General features: G+C 48.0%; 1 protein-coding gene across 2 annotated transcripts in view; it reads left to right on the forward strand.

Annotated features, from left to right (window-relative positions):
* Positions 1 to 23,763, forward strand: part of CTBP2 (C-terminal binding protein 2) — a 114,812-nt gene that overhangs the window by 43,088 nt on the left and 47,961 nt on the right. The window lies entirely within an intron of this gene.

The raw sequence follows: 23,763 nt of genomic DNA on the forward strand, positions 1-23,763 counted from the left end.
TTGGTTCCTGATGACAGCCCTGGTGGGTTGTAGCTGCCACCTGCTGAAGTGGGGCTGTGCCCATCGGTGCTGCTTGGTGCCACTTTCCTCTAGATGCACAGGAGAGCTGCTCCCAGAAATGGTAGAGGAAGGGCAAGAAAGCCAAATACCCTTTTCGTGAAGACGAACAGTTTTTGTGCTCCTCTCTGTGCAGTGATAACAGCTCTCAGGGACAGGGACCAGAGGAGAAACCATCCTGGCTTCCTCCGGCAGCACATGCAGAGGTGTCTGGCAGCCCAAACCCCAGATCCATCCTTACTGGGGGGCAGATAAATCCTGAGAGCTTTTAAAACCTGCTTGGAGTCTTGCTATGGAACAAATAGATGTGCTCCATGTCTTCCCCCCGTGGCTGGAGCAAAGCGGGTGGCTTTGTTGCTGCTGCACCTCCTGGCCGTGCCGGGCAGGGTTAGGGATGGTCCCTTGCTCTCTTTTCCTATTTGTTTAGATTTTCAGCTCATGAGCAGAAAGATCTTGATTCACGCTTGGCACAACACGGCTCTGATCTCAGCGGCAGATGCCAGATGCTGCCGGAATACAAAGAAATAATGAAAGTAACCCAAAACGTGTGAGTCAGCAATAGGTGTGATGGGGGCGCCGCTTCGCCTTTGCCTTTCTCTCTCTGGCTTTTCGTACTGCCTCTGCGCTGCTTTCAGCTTCTCCTTCCTCCTCTCCCTCTTTTCTCCCTCCAGCCCCATTCCCGTTGTCTTTCTCGCCTTCCTTCTGCCACCTTCGTACCAGGTGATGTGACCACACGGCGGGAGAGCGCTGGCTGGAGGAACTTGGCTGCTCTGGTAACTCGCGACCTCTTTCCATTTGCCTCTGCACAGAAATTCCCTGGTACCCTCGGTACCATTAGTGCCCTCTTGGCAGCTTACGTGTTATTTATGGAAATTCGGAGTGATTCTTCTTCCCAGCTCTAAACACAAAGCCGAGTGCTGGTGTCACTGCAGAAGTGGTAACCGCAGTCAGTGCCTCTTTGAGAAACGCTGAATTGCTGTAGTTCTTTATTGTGAGTGGCTAATTTTATTTCCTCCTACCACTATGTACAGTTTCTATAGTTCTGGAGGTCACTGGAGCTTTGTAAGTGCAGCCAAAAGTGTTTTAAATAGTCATTGTGCAGCACAGCAACGCCATCAATCTCCCGTGCCATTATTCTCCGTAGAAAGTTGGATTTGATATCCATTTTCATATTTAAAGCAAAATTACTGGCAGGCCGCCATATCCTGGAAGGCACAGGGAGCGGTAAGTTGTTCGTAAAGGTTTACGCGAGTTGTAATGGTTTTACCTATTGGTTTGGGATATTTTTCAACAAATCAAGAGCGGCTGGCAACCGAATGGTTTCTGGAGAGGGTCTTTTATCCTTAACCGGTCTTATTTTATTGTTTCATTTCAAAGCCTGTCTGTAGTCGAGCTCTAATAATGATTAGATCTTTTTAATTGGAGTCTCATAAGCTTCAATTACCAGCTTGCCCAGAAATACTTTGGGTTTCTTGGCTTATATGTACGTATATAAAAAGGGGAAGGGAAAAGAAAAAAAAAAAAAAAAAGAAAGAAAATAATAGTGGAATGTAAGTCTGCGGCATATTGAATTAATTTCCTGTTCCACTTCTGCATCAGCTAACCAGACAAATAACCAATTTGTTAAGGGCTCTGCTACTTCCTTCAATCACTTGCTCGCAAAACACTTTTTACATTTTATTTCCTGGTTCTTCCATTTCAGGCCCTCGGTTCCCCCGCGGGTCCCTCGGTGCCGGTGCCCCCGGCCACGCTCAGCCCCTGCCAGCTCGCGGGGACTGGCACAAGGATGCTGCTGGTGCTGCCTCTCTGTTGCCCACCCTTCCCTTATCAGTGGCAGCAGAAATTACGGCCACCTAAAGCGGGTTCCCAGCTTGCTGGGCTGTTTCAGTCGCATCTGAGAGTGCCGAGATGGGAATATTGCCACGGCACCACGGAGGGGAGCAGGGGAGAGGGGGTGCCAGCATCAGTTGTCTGCGCTGGGTAGTGGGATTAAGCAAGCAGAACAGACAGGGCTTTTAGCATTTTCCTCTCCTGCATGACGAGTTCCTTCGGAGAGACACGGACTGACTCGGCACCGTGTGGCTTTGTGCTCCACTCGGTGCATTTCGTGGGTTTACGTTTGTATTTAGGAAATCGATGCTGAAGGGAGAACAGCTCTTTGTTGCCTGCTCTGCCAGGGGCATCTTTCTGGAGAAACACAGGCAACAGGGAAAAAATAAATAAATAAATAAATAAAAAACAACCAACAACTCTGCATTTGTAGGCAAACTGCCCTAACTGCCAAATTGTTCCTCGCTAATTCACAGTCCTGGAGGAAAATCTGCAAGGAAAACAAAGATGTGTAACTCGAGACTTCTCGAGCAGAAGTTACAGAGGGCTCTCTCTCAGTGTGCCCTGATGGGTAGGGGAGGAAGCACATCCCTTCAATCGCGGTATTGTATGGCGCATAATAAATATTTGATTACTACGGGCTTAATAAACAGCGCGGGGCAGATTCTGCTCTCAGATGCTGTGTGCACATTTGCAACTGTGCCTACCACACGCGTTCATCCCTGAGCGTGAGGACAGTCTCTGGTTTGGATGCTGCAAAGTCTGCACACAAAATGTTCGAGCACCGCGAGAGGAAACTCTCCAGGTCGTCGCCGTAGCAGTGTGTTCCTGCAGCAACTTATGGGACTCAGCAGTATTTGGGGTTTCACCATAAAAACACTCCAGCCTAAGGCTGGAATTTGGTAAATAAGATGAATTGGGTTATTTCGTTGCTGCTGATGATGCGGGATCGTGATGATACGTGTGTTTTAAAACACGGTGCAGCCTCAGCTGCCCAGATGAATGGGGGATAGTGCTGCTTTGTAGGCTGAGCTGTAGCATACACAACTGGTTAAATAATCACTGGTCTTTTAGCAGAATATTCATGAATCGCAGTTATTTATAGATTTCAAGAGTTTTTGCAGATGTTTGCTCTGCAGCATGCATGCATTTCTGTTGGAAACAAAACCCAAGCTAGCAAATTCTGAGCAAAAGGTCAGCGAGGACCCGCGGCTGGGAGCCCGCAGTGCTGTGAATGGGACAGCCTCCCCTGAAGCAGTTTAGTAGATGATTTAGTGGAGGAGAAAAGGAAAAAAAAAAAAGAAGTTTCACAATGTTTTACTATTGCATTTCTTTTTTTGTGTGTTTAACGTGCGGGGAAGCCAGAGAGGCAATGGGGAAATGGGGAGGGGAGGGGGGAACATGTGAAAAAATGACAGCAGAAACCTCAACTTTTTCTGGTCATTATTTTTGAGATCCCTGCCCAGCTCCTGCACTCACCTCTGCTTTCTGGTTTCCCTGCTGCCACCCAGTAAGGACGTAAAAGTTGTGCTGGAGGGAGATGCCAGTAGCACAGGAATAACTACATGGTTTTGACTGGAACCAAGAGGGAAAGGTAACAAAACCCTGTTCCCTGCTTTAAACTACGCAGGAATTGAACCTCATAATCAGTGTTTCATTAGTCCTGATAGTTAAAAATCACAGGCAGACAGATGTGGCAACGCTTCGTGGCTTGGCAAGAAGTTCCTGACCTTGCAGGTTTAAATCTGAGTGGCTCTTCGTGTCCCTTCATCTACTTTCCCTTCCAGGATGTTTTTTGGGCTGTTTGATACAGAACCTCTGGGAGACCTGTGAGTTATGGGATAATAATTCCTTGTCAGGTACCGTGAGAATGGAGCTTATTTTACAAGAATTCCCTTTGATGGAAGTAGGGCCCCTAATTCAAACTTGAGTGTGTTTTAAGAGACATAGGCATGCGTACAATAAAATCCAGGGAGAACAATTTGCATAGAAAAGCCAGGAAACAGCTGGGCTTACAGACAGCTGAGATTTTAGGGTTGGTTTTCTGGGGGAGCAGGGGTAGAGGTGAGCAGCAGAATTTTAAATCCAGGCCACTTTGGAGGATTTTGTTTAATATTATGTGAGAATAATTTTAAAAAATACAGCTGTGTGGCTGTTCCTGAGACCAGGTAAATGTTAATATCGAGGTGGTTGTTCCCTGTAATTAGCAGCTGGCTGTAATGCTGGGAGCCATTTACTTCCCTGGTCATACACGGACGTATTCGTTCTTACTTTCAATTCTTTCCCATAGATGAAATTCAGCACAATCAATGCCAACAAGATTATTTTGAAAGCAGATTGGATTAAAAATCTGATCCCTTATTGAGCTTCCCATTGGCAGATGAGGCTATCCTTACAGAATTAAGATTCGTGTCAGCAACAGATACGCTCGCGTGAGCCTGCTCAGCCTCTCACTGGCCTTTTCGTCCTTAAATACCCAACAGAAGTGCCTGGGCAGGCTGCACTTCATGCACTAACCTTGTTGGTGTTGGTAACTAACACCAGGGCAGGAGAAAAATGTATCTGAGAAGCCAGTGATGTGGTCCAAGAGGATGTGGTCCTGGGTCTCTGCCACGGGACTTGTGCCCTGTGCTGCTCCCCAAAAACAGAGGCAAAAACAGCCTCATCCCCTCATTCCACCCCCATCACGTGGACACGTGGAAGTATCAAACCCCATTTTTAGAGGAACAACTGCGTGTGTGCCTGCAGGCAGGTTTGGTTCCCTGCGTGTGGCAATGAGTCCTTCCTTCCCCCAGTTTTGGCTACGCTCACGTGGATGCTGCACGTAGGACTGTGGCTTGCAGCGCACACAGCTCACCCCAAAGACCTAAAACCGCTCAGCGCCTGGGACACTGCAGTTCCAGAAGCTTTTGGGTGATAATGTCGAAAAGGTGTATTAGGCTCGTTTGGCATCCTTGCCATTTCACATATCTGTTTCATCAAATAATTCAGCGGGAAGGATCTGGAAAAAATAAGGGAGGACAAGACTCTGGAAATAAGTTGCTGTGCCTCCCATTTTGCCCCTTTTGTTGTTTTTATTTAACAGAGGAATCGCTCTTTTTATAGATTTATTGCCCCGGCCTAGCTTAAAAAGGAAGGGGACAGGACAATCAGCAGTGATTTATTTCTTTAATGCATTTTAAATAAGTAGACCCCCAAGAATGAAGCAGTGGTGCATAATTACATTGCACTGGTCACAAAACTCAGGCTGTGCCTGCTGCCAGCTCTTTATTTAACACCTGGTGAGCATAAGTGAACGCGCTGCTGGGGCTGGGAGCTGCAGCTTGCTCCGAGTTGTACGAAATCTGTTCTCTAACGGCAGCTTCTCTCCCAGCAAGGACAGTCAGCTCTTCTCTGTGCCTTCATGTCTGCCTTGGCACTGCGGTTTTGTAGCCTTTTCCACCTGAGCATCGCTGTAAGCAGCTCCTAGAGCTCGGCTCCAGCATCCATCCTGCCCCTGCCCTGCCCTGTGTCCTCCCTCACTGGTACCTGGTATGCTCAGCCTGCAGAGGAGCCACTGCCTGGAGGGGCCCAGAGCTCCTTCCCGGACTGAGGTCTCCTCAATTACAGCAAGCAAAATGGATTTGAATATTCCATTTCCCCTACAAGGACCCCCCGCTAATTTCTGTGTTTTTCACAATTGCGTTTTCCTGTTTTTGTTTAGTTTCTTCGTCTTTCTCACCTCCCTGCTGCTGACTAAAGGAGCTGCACAACGGGGGAAAGTGTGACTAACTCGCTGCCTGCACGGGGGAAAGAGTGAGACTGGCTCTGCACATGCTGGTGATAAATGCACAGAGTAAACAGAATGGAAAAGTGGAGAAAAACAGCTTTTTTTCCAACAATCTCTTTTTTTTTAGAGCGATGTTAGTCATTTCTTCCAGCAAACATAGGTTAAAACAACTTCCATCATAATAAGATTTACTGCAGAAGCAGCAGTACCAGCTTCAGATTTGGGCTTCCATCTGGGATGGTTTTTACCGTTTCTCGTTGTAAGCTATGAGAAGGGGTGAAAAAGGTTTTCCCTCTTTCTATTCAGTCTCTGCTTTTGTTTGGCAGCGAGTGTTGTAGATGCCATTGTGCTGCTCATCCCCGGTGCCCAGGTCATGGGACCACGTTTTCCCTTCACGAAGTGCTTCAGCGGAGCTGCTTTCATATTTTTTCCTCCGAGTATCCCAGCGTGGCTTTGGAGAGCAAAGGGAAATCTGTTTTGTGTGTAAACACAGTCCTGCGATGTTTATTCAATGTCTTTGTTTACTTTGAAAGTTAGTCCCATGCTAATGAATTTATAAAACCTACATTATCCATAAAGCTGTCATTGCAACAAAATTTAGTAATAACTCAGGTAATGTATTTAAGCCACTAGTGAGTTTGCTCTATCCTGGAGTTGATAAATTCTACGGCTTCATTTGGTAGGAATCAGCAATTTTATGTGGCAATTAATTTTAACAGCAATAGGGAGCCAAAGGACTACATTTTTTTACCCTTTCTTTTCTGCGCTTTTATGGGAATATTCCCGTGTTTAACATTCAGGTGGCGGAACTGGGAAGCAATCTGTGCGCGGGTGAAGCGCCGCTCTCCAGGCTGCCCAAACGAGCTGTGCAGTCTGCTGGCTAAACCACGCTGCGGGTTTCGGGTCTACAAGACATGTCAGAACAAGGTGGGGTGGCCCAGAACGTCTGTCCCGAGGATGTGCCTGCATGAACTTGCTGGTTCTTGTTTTCAGCTGGGTGCATCACCACCATCAGGGGTGCCAAAAACATGAGCTCAGAGCAGGGGTTGGGAGGTGAGAGTTGCTGAAGCATTTCGGTGCTTGTTTTCCCCTTCTGGTCTCTGATACAAACACTGGAAAGGTCTCAGTTGTACGATGGGCTGCAAGCCTCTAGTTGTGTAGGATCCAATCTGGGCACCAAAAATGCCTACTTCTATGTTAGCTCCTGCTACCAGGTTTGCGTGGTGTTAGCAGATCACCGTAGCTCATCGTTCACGCATGTAACCCCGACGGCGTTCCCAGCAGCGTGCAGAAACCAGCGTAGTTCCTCTAAAGCTGAAATTCATCTTGTAGCAATAAAAAATATCAAGGGAGGTAATTTTAAGGAGATTTATTTGTGATGTGGTTAAGTAACATCCACGTTCTGGTTTTTGCCCTTCATGAAAAGCGAGCTCAGCCATGGGGAGGATTTTGGCATAAGTGACCTTAGAGACACCGTGGCCCGTGGCCGTCGGTGTGCTTTGGCAATCATCTGTGTTACGACTTTGTCAGTCCCCAAATGAGAGCGATGGCCCCGAAATGAGGTTCGTGGAAGTTATGAGCAAGGTCGTGAGCCTGACGGAAATTTCATTTTGTCCGATATTTATTCTGCTGTTTGGGGTTGCACAGAGTTACCGGTCTGTAAAATGAGGTCGCAGCCAGGAAAGAAAGTTTGGGAGCTGCTGCTTCAGAGCCGGGGTTGAAATTAATTATTTGTATACCTTGGAGGGTTGCACTGGTTTTTAAACAAGACAGCTGGGTTAGAAAAACAGTCTGAATTCATTGTGAAATACGTTGTGTGATGGCCAGCTTTTGAACCTTGCACTCCCTTGGTGCGCTACCAACCAGAAATTTCAAATTGGCTGCTTAAAATTGGCCGTGTAGCCACCCAGATATTTCATCATGTTATTTCAGAAATCCCAGCGGCTCGATGCCGCAGGGCTGGGGAGAAGCTCATTGTAGTAGCAACATTTGGAAAAGTTGGTCTGGTTTAGCTGTGTAGCTCGCGTTATGGCCACAGATACTCAGGCAGCAGAAACGCTGATGCAGAAAGGAAGGCTGGCCTGGCGAAAATGAGCTCGAGTGCATTTAAAAGAAGAAAAAGCCCAGCTGGTGTGGATTTGGATGTGAAAAAAAGCAATATCAAAGTGTCAGCTTTGTGGCATCAAAAGAAAATATTCTCTTAATTTTTCTAAGAACAGAATGCCTACAAAATAACACCATTGAAAACTAAAAAGCAGTATACTCCTCAAACACCAACTTGAAATGCCAACGATTCTTAATTTAAAGAAAAAAATCTACTGCAAAATTACTATGTTTTTGTGCACAAAACCTACGGGTTGTCTGGAAAACAAACCCCGATAAAAGACTGGTGCCAGGCATTTGCCTGTGCTTTTCACAGGGATTTCTCCATAGGGCCTCCTTCCCTGATAGCTCTCTCACCACCCGTTGCCTCTTCTCTCTGCTGATAAACTCTCTGATCTCCTCGCCATCCTCTTGGCTGCTCTGGTTTGGTATGTATGGAGGGTTGTTTTTGAAGTGCATGTTTATGTGCAAGCCATGTTCATAACACTGGGTATGTATTCTTTCGAGTTGTGAAGTGCTGACTCTGGACATTTATTTGTTTTTCTACTTGTTGCTTCCTTTTGAAAAAGCCCCGGACAAATATTTAAAGGTGTTCTGCTTAGGCTTGAGTTGCTAATTAATTTCCAAGTCTCTGCATTTCGGGAATATTGAATCGGGAGAGCAGGCGGGGAGCTGCATGGTGGCCCTGTGGGAGGGCGCAGCAGGAGCATCCCTCCCGATGCCTACGCCTGAAGGGTGCCGCGTGGGCAGCCTCCACTGGCTAATGCTGCTCGAGCTGCAAACTCAGCGTTTGGTGGAGAAAGCTCCCTTCACCTCATTCTTAACGTTTGACTTGTGACTTTGTTCTTGTGTGTTCTGGTTCCGAGGAGAAAAAGAAAAACCAAGAGAGGAAAGTGGGGTTTGGGTCCACTTCCTGCGCCGTGAGCAACCGTGTTCTGTGTTAGCTGCTGATAAGGAGGTCTTTAAACCCACAGGTTTTTAAACCCAGCACATGGTTGAACACCAGGGAAGATAGATGCTTTTTTCTGTCCCAGAAACAGCCGTTCCCTGACAAAGCCTGTGCCTTTTCGGAGCAGTCCCTGCCAATGCTGTTTGGCTGCAGGGAGAGATGCCCTCCGCTTAGGTGTGTGCGAATGTCGGGACGTTCATAGATAACCTGCTACGTTTTGTGTCCCCCATGGAGCAGAACGGGTTCTGGTGGTAGTTTGCATGCTGCTTCAACCACAGTTGTGCCTGCATCTTTTAAAAACACATTCTGCTGTAAATGTACCCAGAGCCCTGTGATACTGCCTTGCCAGAAGCAAATCTCTTCAGCGGTCGCCAAAGCTGGCTGTGGTGCTGACGGCTGGCAGCTCCAGAGACAGCTTACTCCATGGCACGCTCAGCCTGCCACACATGATGGCACTCGTGGTTGCCATCTCTGCACTTGGTTTGAAATGCTGAAGCTTCCTTACTGCCCCCTCCTTCCCTCTCTCCCCTTAATTCCCCAGTTTTGCATAAAAGCTTCGCATTTTTAGGGAACCGAAGCAACGGTTCCTTGGGTGGCACTGTGCGAAGACGCGGGGTGCATGTGTTTATATTCACAAGTCACAGAGCTGCTGCATTCCTGCCGTAGGTCCATGTTCACAGCAATATTTTAAAGCCCACAGCCCGTGAGACCGTTCCTCCCTGCTAGCACTTAAGATGGTGTCTATGAGTGTTGGCAGACACGGCACCGGCCCTACTGCAGGCTGCCCCAGAGCAGTGATTGTATTTGCATGCTTCCTAGCAACTTTGTGTGTTGGTTCAATTACAAAGGCCTCGAAAAACGCACTCCATCTGGTTTTCCAACCCCAGATGCGACCACCCCAAAGAGTGATCTAATTCTTCTGTATTTAGACTTGAAAACTTCTCACCAGTTGGTGGTGCGGGAAATCAAATAAGAGTCCTTAGGAGCAATAAGATCCACATGCTGGCCTAATTGCACATGGAGCTAGACTGCTGCTCTTGCTCTAGCGTATCTGCAGTGCCGCTGTCAAAGGCGTATTGTTAGGCGAGGGGAAAACCCACAAATCTTAATCTGAGTAATAATGTAATGTGGCCCGATAATTAGCCGCTCATGATAGGGGCCCCTTGGTGTCTGGTGTGGTGCGTTGTGTGGCGTGGTGCCTTCTGCAGGAGCAGGCGGCTAGGTCGGCCTGGTCTGGAGACCACGCTTTGTGGAGGGGGACGGTTTCACCATTTGCTTTTCAATATCATCATTTTTTGTCTGCATTAGCTGATTTGAGAGTGTAGTTTTACAGCGTTTTTTAAATTCGGGGGGGAAAAAAGCTACAACTTCCCACCTCTGCATGGTGGGGCCTGGGTGTCCGCGAGGGGCAGAGCAGAAATGAGTGGGGTTATCGTGCGGTAGGACAACGCCACTCAACCTGTGCATATCACCTCCCTCACGTGCCCCACGGTCACTTGGCTGTGACAGTTTGTCCAAGCAGGGCCAGGGCTCAAAGCCGCATTATTTTGAGCTTCCCATTAGCCGCCAGTAATCCATCCTGCCTGGCTTTCTTCACCACGGGGAGCCTGATAGAGAGCGGCAAGGGAGGGTTTGAAACCACCTCCCTCCACCCTCAAAACTTCAGACCGAGCTTTGAGCACAAGCGAGAGGCGACCAGCCTTAAATATCCCCTCTGTTGACTAGCGCACGCCCTGAATCACACCAGGGCTTGTTTCGGAGCAGGGTTTCCTGTGGGATCCCCCGCGTGCCTCTCAGGAAGCGCGGCCGGGCCGGCGGCCATGGATGCAGCCCCTCCATCGAGGCGGTGCCTCACGGCCATGCCCGCGTGCCGCCACATGGCTGCCACGGGGAGGCCGCCCGGCCCCCGGCCAGAGCACAGGAGACGAGGCAGGGCCCCGGGAGACCCGAGCTGTGTCAACAAATTAAGCCGGCGCTATTTTAAGCCGCTCTGTACCTAACGCTTCCTGTTTTTCGGGAGAAACTTCTTGTTTTCTTTGCTTTTATGTTGACGGATTTATTTTAACGGCTTGTTCCTGAAGAAAGGAGTTGCGGGGTTGGTTTTTTTTGTGTTGTTGTTGTTGTTTTGTTTTGTTTTGTTTTGTTGTGTTTTTTTCCTGGTTCTCTTGAAGCATGCAGGTTGGTGGCCCATGAGAAAGGAAGAGGGTGGCAGGAGGACGTCGGGGTTTGGCAACATGGCCAGGTCGCCAGGGTTATTTTGGGGGTTTTTGGGTGCAGCGAGGGGTCCCACTGGAGGTAGGCAGCCAGTCAGAAGACCACGGCGATGTTTTCGTACTTTCATTAACACTAAGTTAAGCCATGTGTGGTTCTCTTTCGAGGAGCGTTGGCCTAACCAGTAAGGACAAAGTAAATAGCGTTCATTTCCTGCTGACCTTTTAACACGAACAGATGTTTTCTCTTACAAGTACCATAGGCCACTTCAGTCACTGACCTCATCAAGTGGGCTCCTGCCATTTTCATACTCTGCAGTCTCTAAAACTGCCTCTTTAACCCATTTTGCTGAGCCCTGCCTGCAGAAATGGGTCTCCCTCCTTGGTCACAACCTATGTGCCTTTAACATTTTTAACTTTCTTCTCTCTGGATGAACCAATGACTTCCTCCTCGTTTTTGTCCTCCACGGAGGATGGCAGATGTTTCCTCTGATGGGCCCTATCAGGCTGCCCGGGGGAAATGAGTTTCCCTTTAAACTGTTTTCCCTAGCCGTCCTCTCGTGGGTTGGACTTGCAGCCCCACAGCTGGAGCAGTAAGTCCGTCACCCTTATCCTTGTTTATGTTTTTGATGAGAACGAAAAGGTCTTGGAGTCACCTCAAGGATCAAAAAATGATCAGGTCGCAGTGCCAAAGCTGAGGCTTTCATCGGTGGGATATCCCTTCAGCACTTATTGCACCGTTGTGACCTCCCTGGCATCTGCTGGAGCCTTCTCTGCAACCTCCTCTGCAGCCCCATGGGTCTTGGTCCTGCCCAAGGAGTCAAAAAGTTCTTCGTCCTGTCATCCTGGCTTGGAGATCTCCTGGCCTTGCTTTTTTGCCATGCAGTCTTCCCTACTGCATCCCTAGATCTGCTGCTGCAGATGGTGCTGGGTGGAAATCTGTGCAGGACTTGAAGCTGTTTGTGAAGCAAACATGGTAGGAATGAGCGGTGAAGCTTGCTCATTCCTGCCACCCTTTAATTTGCTTTTGGCCAAGGGATGTTCAAGTCTGAGCATGACTTGTGTGTTTCAGAATACCAGAGATACCAAGTTCATCCAGGAGACACCTGAAGGAAGTTTCTCTGCTGGCTGTCCTGGCCAGAGCCTGCTTTCATCAGCCAGTCCTTCATGGAGGGTGTGGGGACAATCTCTAGAGTGAGCTAATGCAGGAGAGAGATGTGGTGGCAGGCTGGTGGACCTGGAATGCATTTGGTTCAGATGTTCATGCGTTGGTGAAGAGCCGCTTTCCAGAGTTGGTGTTGCAGTAGTGTCTTGTCTGGCAGCATGAAGCAGGGTGAGGTATCTGGGATGAAAAAAAGCCCAACTTCAGTACCTGGAGACCCATTTATTATGCATGGCGCACTGCTTGTGTTCCTGAGTAAGTGGCATTCAGTTCGGAGAGCAAAGCCTTCAGTCTTCTTTTGGCTTCAGGTGGGGAGCACTGGAGGTAGGAAAAAATATTAGTGTGATTTTCAGTTATTGAGTTATTCCATCTGGAAAGGGATGTGTATAAATTTAAAGGTCATGAAATTAGCTTTATAGACTGTTTTTTTTTTTAAAAAAAAAAACATGTTGAATGTAGGTTGATAGAGATTCCCAGAGATAGAGATTTGTTTTTTGTTATGCATTTAATCTTTATTTTAGTAGTTTCCGTATGTATTTATTTCAGAAGTTTTACTCCATGAGTTGTGATTTCTATCCAGAGCAGTGGGTCTATGCAGGACAAATAAGAAGAAAAGAAAAACTTTTCTGTGGCTCAGGTTCCACTGCTTTTCCTGTTCAATTAAAAAGAGAAGTATTCAGAGCCTTAAAAATTCCCTAGCATTACCCAAACATGACCATCTTTATAGTTTCAAGTTTAGAGAAAATGACTCACAGGCATTTTTAGTAAAGGATTGCTCAAAATAGAGTCAAGTATGATTCATATTAGCAAATCAAGACACAACAGAAGCAAGAAAAAAAGCCTTCAACTTGACACTTGCCCTTCCGGATGGGTGCATTGTTAAGGGGATGGCTGAGATTTCCCCTCTGCCTCTGACGTCTGGCAGCGAGGGGAGCAGCGTGCGGGGCATGTGGCAGCTGTGGATGCTCCTGAGCTGTCACCTGGCTGTTTTTGGGGCAGCTGGGGCATGAGCTGTGCATGGTGAGACCTCCTCCTGCAATGGAGCACATCCTCTGTCAGTCCCAGTTCAGTCTGTCTTGCAGGTTATCTGCTGAAGGCTTCCTGGGCAGATTGGACAAAACGATCCTGTGATTACATCCCTGCCTTAATGGTAGGAATCCTGCCACCTTTATGTATTGATTTTTATCAGTCAGTGTAATTAGGCAATGCCTAATTATTGTAGACACTTATGAAGATCAACCCTTTGAGTCTGAAGTTGAAGATTGTGAAGTCTGTAGTTGGGTGCCTCTCACAAAGACGCCAGGCTTTCACCCACTGATGTTCACACCTTGCAAGCAGCACCGTGCTGGGCTGCTCTAAATTTTGATGTCAGCGTGGCAAGAGAGATGTCCCATCTACAGCAGTGTGCTGCTTGTAGGGGCTTCAAAAGAGGAGCCAGCCTTTTTGTCTCTACCTGAACACAAGGGGCATTCACAAAGCACGCTTGTAATACAACCCCTGTGAGAAGAATTGTTTAACAAATAGCCAGATAATCTAGTTTGCCTTTTCTGCGGTGTTTTACTTTGCCCTGCTCTGGCAGTCGGCCTTTCCCAGGTTTAACCTTGCACAGAAGATTTTATCTCGCAATCCTGCGGAGACGGCTGCCGATGGTGGAAAACATCACGAACCTAGCGAGTGGATTACTGAGCAAAATCGATTTTATTTGGTACATTCAGAGGCTGAAAGGCAACATAATAGTGTCTGCCTTGCTTCCACACCAGCGAGGGGGAAGCGCCCCAACACGTGCTGGAGACCCTCTGCGAGTCCGAGAGGCACCAGCATATTTTGGAGCACGTTCATCACCGACTTAAATTCTGATGGCATCATTTTGGCCGACTGAGCAGGACCTGCCGAAATGCCTTAGGTGCACGTGCTGGTGTGCATGCTGTGGCTGTTTTTACCTACGTGTTGAACATTCCCCGTGAGCGATGAGAGCCGAGACCTTGCCCGTGCTCCTTGCAGCTCCTTTGGTTGATGTATGGTGTTTTCCCTCCTTTTTGTCAAAGTGTCCTCTGCTCCAGAGATAATGCAATTGCTATGCAGTGCCGTGCAAATACTCTTCTGTATTTGTATCTCTTTTCTATTTAATTATACTGTATAAATGTCCTCGGTAAATTTGATAAGTTGGGTGAAGGATATTGATTTTCGAGTCTCTCCCGTGCAGGGCTCCTTGCAGCAGCCGTTCGCCAGGCCTGTTTCCCGAGGAGGTTTTGAAGGTTCAGCAGTTAAGGAGTTGCAGGATAACAAAGGAATTTCTCTCCTCTCCTGGCTGAGCTGCTGATTGCAGGGAAGAGAAAACATTCGTGTTGGGTGGTGGTTTTTTAAGCCTTCAACTCTTGTCATCTGCAAAAGCAGGTGGGAAGGGAGATGGAGGTGCGGAACACACCTATTGCCTGCATCAATTTGCCTTTTGCAAATAATTCCTGCTGCCAGCTCTGGGAAGGAACGAGAGGGATGCTCTGGTGCGGGACGAGGTGTGGGGGCAGCATTGGGGGTCCCTGGGGTCCCCCCTTTCCCCCGTATCGCCCCTGATGGCAGCAGGAGCAGGCGGCAGAGCCGGCGGGCGTGCAGGGAGGCGGGAGGAGGGAATTTGGAGGGTTAAAGCAGGAGGACCAACAGCCTATTTTTAACAGCAGTTTTGAATGTGAAGTGTCACTGGTGTTAAAAAAAGCTCCTGGTAAATAGTGGGGAAGATGCACACGATAGTGGAAAGCCAGCTGCAGCTTTTTGAGCCGGTCGCTGCTGTTTGGGAAGAGGCTGTGAGCACTTGGTTAAGTGTTAATGTTTTAATTTTTCTTTTCTTGGCCTGAGGTCTCCCTACACAAGGGAATTCCTTTAAACCATGCTTAGCTTTCAGCCTTTTAAGATTATTTTTGCTCTTCAAGAGGAAAAGAAGGGAGAAATGTAGATATTTGTGCACGTTCCCATTGCGCTCGGTCTCTTTTCATTCTCTTGGAACATAAAATGTTTTCCTTTCCTTTTTTTTATTTTTTTTTATTTTTTTCTTGAAAATTAGACCCTGATCTTTTCTGGCTAATTCCCATGTATTTCTCACACAGGTTTTTAGCCTTGATCTGTAATGCAGGCCCGTGGCTGTTCTTGATAAAACTTTGCTCCCGCCGGGGCTTGCATTTCCAAACCCCGATTTTCGGTAGCAAATCGCTTTCTGCAAACAGAGCTGCTGTGGTCTCTCTTGGTGGTGATCCGTGGAGCCGTGCATCCCCTGGCAGTGGCCGCTGCTGTCTGTCCTGTCACTGATCCGCCCATGAAAGGGGCCCCGAGTAGGTGTTGCGACAATAAACCCTAACAGCTCTATAGGAGCTGTCACAGTTCATTGCATCAATAATCTGTGTATTAAGGAGTCCCGAGCAGGCCTTGGCACACAATGGACCGTTACGGCTCCAGATGAGCCTGTGTAAATTTAGGTCAATAACCTGAGTGTTGTTAAATCCCAAAATAGCTTGGGTACAGCAAACTGGCGAGGCTTACAAGAAAGATGTGCAGGTTATGCAAACCTGTGGTGGCCGCAGAGGATGCTCTGACTTACGGCTAAAGGTTAGTGGTGGGAGAATTATTTCATTTTATTTATGGCTGTTATCTAAACCTCTCTCTGCTCACTTTGTTCCCTCCTTCCCTCTTCCTTCATCCCTCTGGAAATTAAACTCCCTGAGCGATGCTGCAAGAGCAGCGAAGGTGAGGTGCAGAGGGATGGCTGGGGAGCCCAAACCCCCCCAAAAATGCTTTTTGCCTTCCCCAAAAGCCACCCTCCGGCCTCATCCCTGAGCCGTTCCCAATCCAAACCCTGGTCCCCGATGCCCCAGCATCCAGCTGGGCTCTCCTCCTCTGTGCCACTGGTAGCATCCTGCTCCTGCCTCCGTCCATCCCTTCCCTTAGACATTTTTGTACGTGGGTGGTGGGGAGAGGAATGCCTCCAGCACAGGAAGGAGACGGCTTTGCCTCGCAGGAGCATGCCTGAATGGGGACGTGGCCTTGAACTCTTGAACTCTTTTTTTTTTTTTTGTGTCTGTGGAGTAAAACTACTGCGTACCTGAAAACAGGACTTAGTCCGATGGAAAGAGGTAGTGAAGAGGGAGCAGATCTCGGACTGCAAGGAGCAGGGTTTTCCACGTTTCCATCCTGAGATTTTCCATTTGAGATTTCACCAGCAGTTGGGCAGCCAAAGATGAATTAGCCGAGCTGTTAGAGGTATTACATCTGCTCCCCCCTCCAGAGACTTGCTAGAACATATTTTCTTCGGTGGTAGTAGTAAGTGTTACAAACAAAACACAGTTTTCCCCTTTGAATATTTCTTTACACAGAGCATCATCCACATAAAAAAAAAAAAAAAAAAAAGTATGTTAAGCAACACGAATAGCTTCAGGCTATTTTATTTCATGTTGCTAACTAAGTCAATGCAGATGAGGGCTTTTTATGTAAGAGTGCCTTGTAAATATAAGTGCTCAGATAAGAGCAAATTACAGCTCCGAAGATCTGGAGACAGGAGGGTGTTACTGCTCCTTCCTGCTGCTCCCAGCCCAGGGCAAGCTCTGATGGAAAAGAGCTCGAGATAACCTGTGAGACACTGAGGAACATGGGGAGTTTGTGCAGTGCGGGGCAGTCTGACACCAACCCACAGCAGCTTTCACCCAGCAGTTCAAAACCTAAAAACCCAGGGCAGGAGGTGGGAGCTGCGGTGGGACAGGCTGAGAAGCAGGGGTTATTATTTTATCATTTCTTTCATTTAGGAGCGATGCAGAACCAAGGTCTTGAAGGAGTTGCAAAGACAGATGATCCGGGTTTCAGGATCCTCAAGGATGTAAATTAGACAGGTGGGACATCACGGGCACCCGGAGTGCTAGAAATCTTAATATCCCATCTCCTTTGGGTTGTTTCACCATTGATGCACTCGCTATTACGAACTTGGGAGTATATTGGAAGAATACACTACAAACAGATATTTAACCAAGTTCTCCACCCCAGGGCTCAGCAAACCATGCAGGACAGGAGTGATGGTGCCATGGGGAGCCCCAAAATACCCGGCCAGCACCCGGCCAGCCCTGGCCGTGCCTCCAGCTGGAGGGCAGCGATGTCGTGGGCTTGGAGCACGCTGGTGGGAGAGACTGGCAGCTTGACGGGGGTGGGAGGATGTGGCTCCCGGCCACGTGGAGGTTTTGGTATGCAGCTCGCACTCAGGAAGTTTGGCCACCCTGATTACAAACATGCGTGTGTTTGGAGATGGATGGCGAGATATTTGCCTCTTTCCTAATTTGATTTGTATTTAGATGGAAGGAGGAAAAACACCCGGGCAGGGAAGTGGGCGGCTTTGTGTGGTTTCCTAGCCAGCAGAAGCTGAAAACGGATTACAGCTCACATTCAGGGGCAGGGTAGTAACTCGAAGGAGCCATCAGAAGGTAAGTGGCCGTGCCCGATCTCCTGGCAGGGAGGAAGTTGAATTTGCCTTTGTTCCGCTCTGCAGACAGATGGGCTCTCCCCTCTAGCTCCAGAGATGGATAGCTGCGTTGAGACACAACTTGATATTTTTTTTCTCAGTTAATCGTTTGCAAACTTAAAACATACACTGCTGCTTGAGAGGGCAAAAAGGATGAAATCTGCTGTGCCGGAGTTAGGGAGGGGGAAGAAGTGAACTGAACAAAACCAAACCTTGGAAGCAACAATAGCTGCGCGCCCAAGTGTTTATATAACCAGGACTTTTTATCATAGCTATTTCATCTTATTTTCCTCTTGTCCTTGCTCGTGCTTGCTCATCTATATACAGCATATGGAAAGGTTGAAAAGTGGCAATTACTAAATGAGAGCAGACAGAAACGGTTCTCCAGCAGCTCCAGATGGGGGTTAGCGATGCTGTTCTCAAGCTGTTTGCCTGCTCTTCACTCCGCAGTATGAAATGCCCTCTAACGGCCAAATAACCACATAACTCACCCAACAGACCCACAAACACTCATTTTTTTTCTAGGGGCTTCTAATCTGGCCGTGCAGATTTTGGCGTGGTGCTGAATTACTGCTTGAGGAGGGGGGAGCTTTTGGTTGTAAAAATGGATGTAAAACCAGCGAAGGTTCGCCTCGGTCCAGCGTTAGCCTTTGTGATTAGTGGAAATAAATACAAATAATTGAGGAATGCTGGTAGAATGTGGAATGAGGTTTTATTTTTCAGTGTGGCAGAGGCCTTAGGAGACTGTAAGATTATTCCTGTATCGTTTCCTCTTGTTTATTTGAAAAGTTAAAGGTAGTTTCCCAGCCAGTTAACGTGCTGTAGGGCGCGTTATCAGTGTCAGATACTTAGAAAAACAAGATAAGAGAGGTTAAAGGAGGCTCGTGATTAATTAGCAGATGGATTAGGTGCTCTTGAAGCTAAGTGGGTGATTTGGGTCCAGCTCCTGGTTATTTTTTTGCCCACCATCAGGTTCTTGCAAACCATCGGTGCAGGATGAGCAGAGCATCAACCTGCCTCACTCCTGATGGCAGAAAGAGAGATAACATTTATTTTCTTTAAAGCAATTTTCTCGCTGCCTGTTCGGGCTGCCTGTTTGTGTTTCACCGTAGGAGTGAAAGGAGTGCCACTTCTGGCATTTCCTAGCTGAACTTGAGAAGCCACCGAGGAGCTCCAGAGGGCTGCCACTGCCTGCCAGGGGAGCAAACCTGGATCTCCCGGGGAGACTTCTTTTCTCAAAGCCAGTCACTAATGCTGGAAATAAAATAGGAGCTAAAATCCAGGGATCTCAATCCCTTTTCACACTGTGGCTGCTGTGGCAACTCGAATATTGCCATTTCAGCAGGTCTTCCTAGCATCTGCCTTGCCAGCGAGAACCCAACCTGGAACACAGTTCATAACCTGCAACACAGTCCTTAAAGAAACTTAAAAAAAAAGTCCAGATCCAACCAAAAACCTCTCCCATGCTTTATGCGTTGTCAAGATGGAAAGGAGAGAGGCTGTTACAACCCATGCGTGCATTTTTTCCCTTGAAGGACATGGAGAACCGTGATACATCTAGTGAGTCAAGTAGCTGTGATGGAGTAGAACTGACAAGGGGTACTCGCCGTGACTTCAGGGCTGAAAGGAATGCAGGATCAGCCCCTCTGTGTTGCCTTTGAAGCCTCATTATTTTAGCACAGTCTGTATCTTGTTGCATAATGTTTTAAGATGTGGTCTAAATCGTTATGTAGCGTGTTTAATTTAGCAACAGATGTGCAGGCTCATATGCCGTTATGGTACATTTTGTTCACTCATATAATAGCGAGTTGCTCAAAATTGTTACCAGTTCTTCAGCACAAGACTCCTACAGCCTGTTATTCTCCTTCCCTGCATGGCGAAGAGCAGAAGAGCTCTTTATTTTTCCATCAGCAGGTGCTAACGTGGGAGTGTCTTCGTGCAGCATGCCCAACCTGCCGCATTACCGCTCTCTGCGCCGGGCTGCAGGACCCCCGTGAGCGTGTTTTTTACCCAGAGGTTTTTGGGGAAAGGCACCAGGCAGGCAGCAGAGGACAAGACTTCATCTTTTAGGTTTTTTGGGCAGAAAAACAAGCGAGTCACCTAGACGGAAAGCTCTTACTGCCATCCAGTCATTCCCACGGAGGGGCCTTAATGCAAAACATCACCGAACGCTCCGCGGCAGCAAAATCATCCTAATAACTAATAAAGGCATGCTAATAACTAATAAAGGCACTGAAGCCAATTAGCAGTCATTTCGTAGCGAGGGACCTGCCGTGGCTGTTCTGAGGGTGCTGAGGGTCCACCGGGGGGTGCAGGCTGCTGGGATCCTGGCCGAGATTTGCAGTTCCCGGCCGAGGCTGCTTTCCCACGAGCCAGGAAAACCCTTTTTCCTGGTGTCCTGTTTCCCACGCGGTGTCTGCGGGCGGTTAATGGCGCGGGAGAAGTCTGAACCCTGGCCACACAGAAACTGTGTGATCCCTCCTCCCAAGCGCGAGGGGTTTACATCCCTTGGGCACTGAAATAAAAATGAAAAATGAAAAATTTTTTCGTCTCCCACCTAAGGAAAATCTGTGCTTGTTCTCCTCGCCCATATAAATCTTCAATCCCTTTTTGCTTCCCGCTGAGCTATTGTGCACATGTTGTTTTGTTGTTGTTTGCTAAAGGAAAGCATCCCAACGGGGGAATTTTGGCACGGGGCGAGTGGCCAGCCCCTGCCCTCCCGTTCGGCTCCCTCCTCCCCGCAGCCCTGGGCTTCGGAGAGAGCCAGCGACGGGGCTGAGCTGGGCAGCATCCCGCTGAAGGCTGTGCAGGGAAGGAAGGATGACTCAAAGTGTTCCTCCTGCATTGTACCGTCTCCTTTGTCCGCCTCCCTCCCCTGCCATTATCTCTGCATGTCTCCTGCTCGCTTTGCTCCGCGCTTCCTTTCTTGCACCAAACTCGGCTGCTCAGCCCCCGCTGCCCTCCCCGCACTGGCTGCCGACATCCAACACGAGGACACCCGACCCCGTAGGGCTCATGACAGCACAAATAAATAGGATTGAGCTTCCGAAAACTGGACCTTAACGTGAGGGAGGCAGGGAGAGCTAGCGGTGGCACCGGCAGATGCTAACTTCACTGCTACGGACTGTTGGCAACCCTGGTGTGCTTCCAGCCGCGGCTCCGGGGTCCTCTCCTTCCCCAAGAGCACAGGAAACGTGCTGTGGTGCCATCAGAGTGTTTGGACTGCATTTTCCATGCCCCTCGTTTTAAGTAAGGCTTCAGAAACCCCGCGTGGATGTGTGGAAGGACGACGGGACTTGGCGGGTCACGGGGCCACGTGTTGTGCCAGGGCAGGGAATGCCCATCTTGTTGGTGCCGTGTGTCATAGAGGGTGAAAAAAAAACACCAAAAAAACACAGACAGAAATTGTGAGCGACAGGTTTCTGACTCCAGCAAGGGCCTGGGAGCAGTGGGAGCTTGGGGGATGCTCATCACGAAGGGTGGTGGGGCTGGGGGAGCTTCGGTCACCTGCTGGGTGCCAGGATGGTTGGATGGCAATGCCGGTGGTGGACACGTAGAAATAGATGTTGCTCGTGTTTGTGCTGTATGAAGATGACAAAACAGCGGTCCATGAGCTTAGAAGAGAGCCCATAACTCACCTTTCTGGTGCTTTTGTCCAACAGTGCCTTTCATTTTGGAAAATCACCTCTTCTTTCTTTTCGTTTTCCATTGAAATCCGGAAAAATAAGCCCTGCACAGCTCTCTCTTCTCCCACTTTCTGGCTCACGGGCTGTGCTGTTGAACAGGCGGTGTTGAGAAGCTATTTAAATTGTTACTTTGGGATGTTATTTTTTTTTTTTTTTGCCTAAAACATCGCATTTCAGCACATTCCTTCTTTAAATAAATAAATAACTGACGGGCTATCATCATGTCCAAGGGTTTTCAGGAAAAATTTACATTTTGAAAGACACTGTTGGAGGCTAACACGGACATGCAATTACTGTATGTAAATCGCTTCACTTGTTTCCTAATCTTGCTGAAGATGAAGTGCAGTTTATGTGCGTGTGCCTCTCTCTCTCAAATTCCCTTATACAATGAGGTTTTCTTGTATTTTAATTGCTGGCCACGATTTTTGTTCTGCCTCGCCTGATTGTGTTTGCTTTATTTTGGGGGACATTTAGCCTTGCGATTGTTTCCAGGCTGGGCTGGATGGAGAAATCACCGAGGGAAGATTGGAGTTGGGTGTGCCGCTAATTGCGTCCTCCCTGCCACGAATGGAGGAGCTGTTCTCTTAATTACAGCTTCGTACCAAGGCTGGGGAGCACCCGCTCGTTTCTGTGCCCTGTGCAGCTGCTTTTCTCCATGTCATCCCTCCCTGCCAAGTCCTGCTCACGAGCTCCTGCCACGTTTTTAGTTAAGTCTTCAGAGTTGTGCTTTTCTTGCTGGTTGGCACTGTCAAAGGCACCTGTCACACCAGGATGGAGCGGGTAAAATCACGAGGAAGGAGCTCGTTCGTGGGCATTATGTTAAGCCGTGCGGGATGCTGCTAATACGAGCGGTAATTTCTGTGATTGTTATGAGTTTCGTTTGTAGAAAGTTTTCCTCCAGGGAGTAATACAGCGAATTGAGATGGCGGGAGGAAAGGACTTTAATGGAAGCATTTGTCCATCAGAAAATGCACTCTGTCAAAATTAAATACACTTTGCATATTGATTTTGTTGGGGGAAAAAGGAGTTGCAGTCACAGCATCATGAACCATGCGAGCATTTTCAGAACAAAGTGCTAACTTTTTTCTCCTGAAGTGACTTTTCATAACCCGGTATTTCTCCCTGAATGTGGGCTGGGATTTAATAGAGCTGAAAAGTCATGTGTCTGCTGTTGAATGCTGCCCATGGAAATGCTGTTAGCTGCTCCTGGGTTAGCTCCACTAACAGCATAATTTTTGTTGCAAGAAATATTTTGACTGCAGCCAGCTTCTGTCTCTGGAATGGAGGTTTTCTGCTTCTTTTAAAATGTTGCATTAATTATTAATGGGAGTGGGAATCATGCTCTTTAGCATCCCTGTGTTTAAAAAAAAAAAAAAATCAATTAATTATTGCTATAAATCTCGGAGATTATGCTGCAGTTGTGCTGCTGGGAAATTGGCCATTAACTACCAGGAAATCGCCCATCTTCCCTGAGTCAGAATTCAGTTGTACCAACACAGCCCTCTCCCTTTTATAAATTAACTATCAATGCGATGCATAATTGATAACCATTTGTAATAATAACAATAATCTCCATGAAATTGTCATCTTGGTGCGCGGCAGCTTTGTTACAGCCTTTACCCCTCGCGTGCTCAGCCCGGCCCCTCGCATTTGTTAAGTGAGAGGCTGGAGCTTGCTGGGAAGCTGCTTTTAGGAGCTGTAAGCTGCTGGGGAGGAATAAAATCCTCGGGCAGGACTATGTGAAATGAAGACCCCGATGTATGGTGAGGATGAGCTGTGCGGTGCCGGTGCTGCCCGACCCCAGGGGGAGCAGCAGCCGAGGTCACCGACGTCGCCCAGCGTCAGCTTGTGGACATCAGCCCGGATTTTTCCCATTCCTGGTGGCTTGTTCTTCTGTTTCCTACGTTATGTTACATCAACCTGGCTTTTTTTTATATTGAAGTGAAAAATTTTGGGGCAATGCAGTGTGAAGATTCACCTGCTGTGGATGCTTTTGTGGTTTGGGCATGATAGGAGTGGTTTGAGCGAGTGATGCTGGGTTTGTGGCGGCTCCTGGCTCTTCAGAATTATTTTTTTTCACCTCTTTGAGGACTTCTACTTAACTGTAGGCAGAGGGGCCGAGACTTCGCCGCTTGGTGCAGATGGCCACCTTGGAGAGGACGTCTTGCTCGTGCCTATTGTCCTTCCCTACTGTCCCATGGAGAGCCTGCAGGGCATTTCTCACAAACACCACGCACGCCACTGTATGGATTGCTTTATTTTATCAGCATTTAAAAGATGTGCACATTAGAAAGTATCAAGGGACAGGCTCTGGTGGCAGCTGGGATGTGTATCGAGGTCTTGCTGCAAATTCAAGTCCAGTGATGACTTTTACAGGGCAAGGTTTAACTAAGACATGGAAGTGGTTTTGTGTGCGTGCGTGTGAAAGCACTGGAGGAGCAAAAGCTGCTTCCCCGTTTTTATATACTCATAATGTTTCAGTATCTGCGAGCCTACAAAATCGCTTAAT

Source organism: Aythya marila (genome assembly GCF_965140915.1).
Source record: "Aythya marila genome assembly, chromosome: 7".
NCBI classification, from domain to species: domain Eukaryota; kingdom Metazoa; phylum Chordata; class Aves; order Anseriformes; family Anatidae; genus Aythya; species Aythya marila.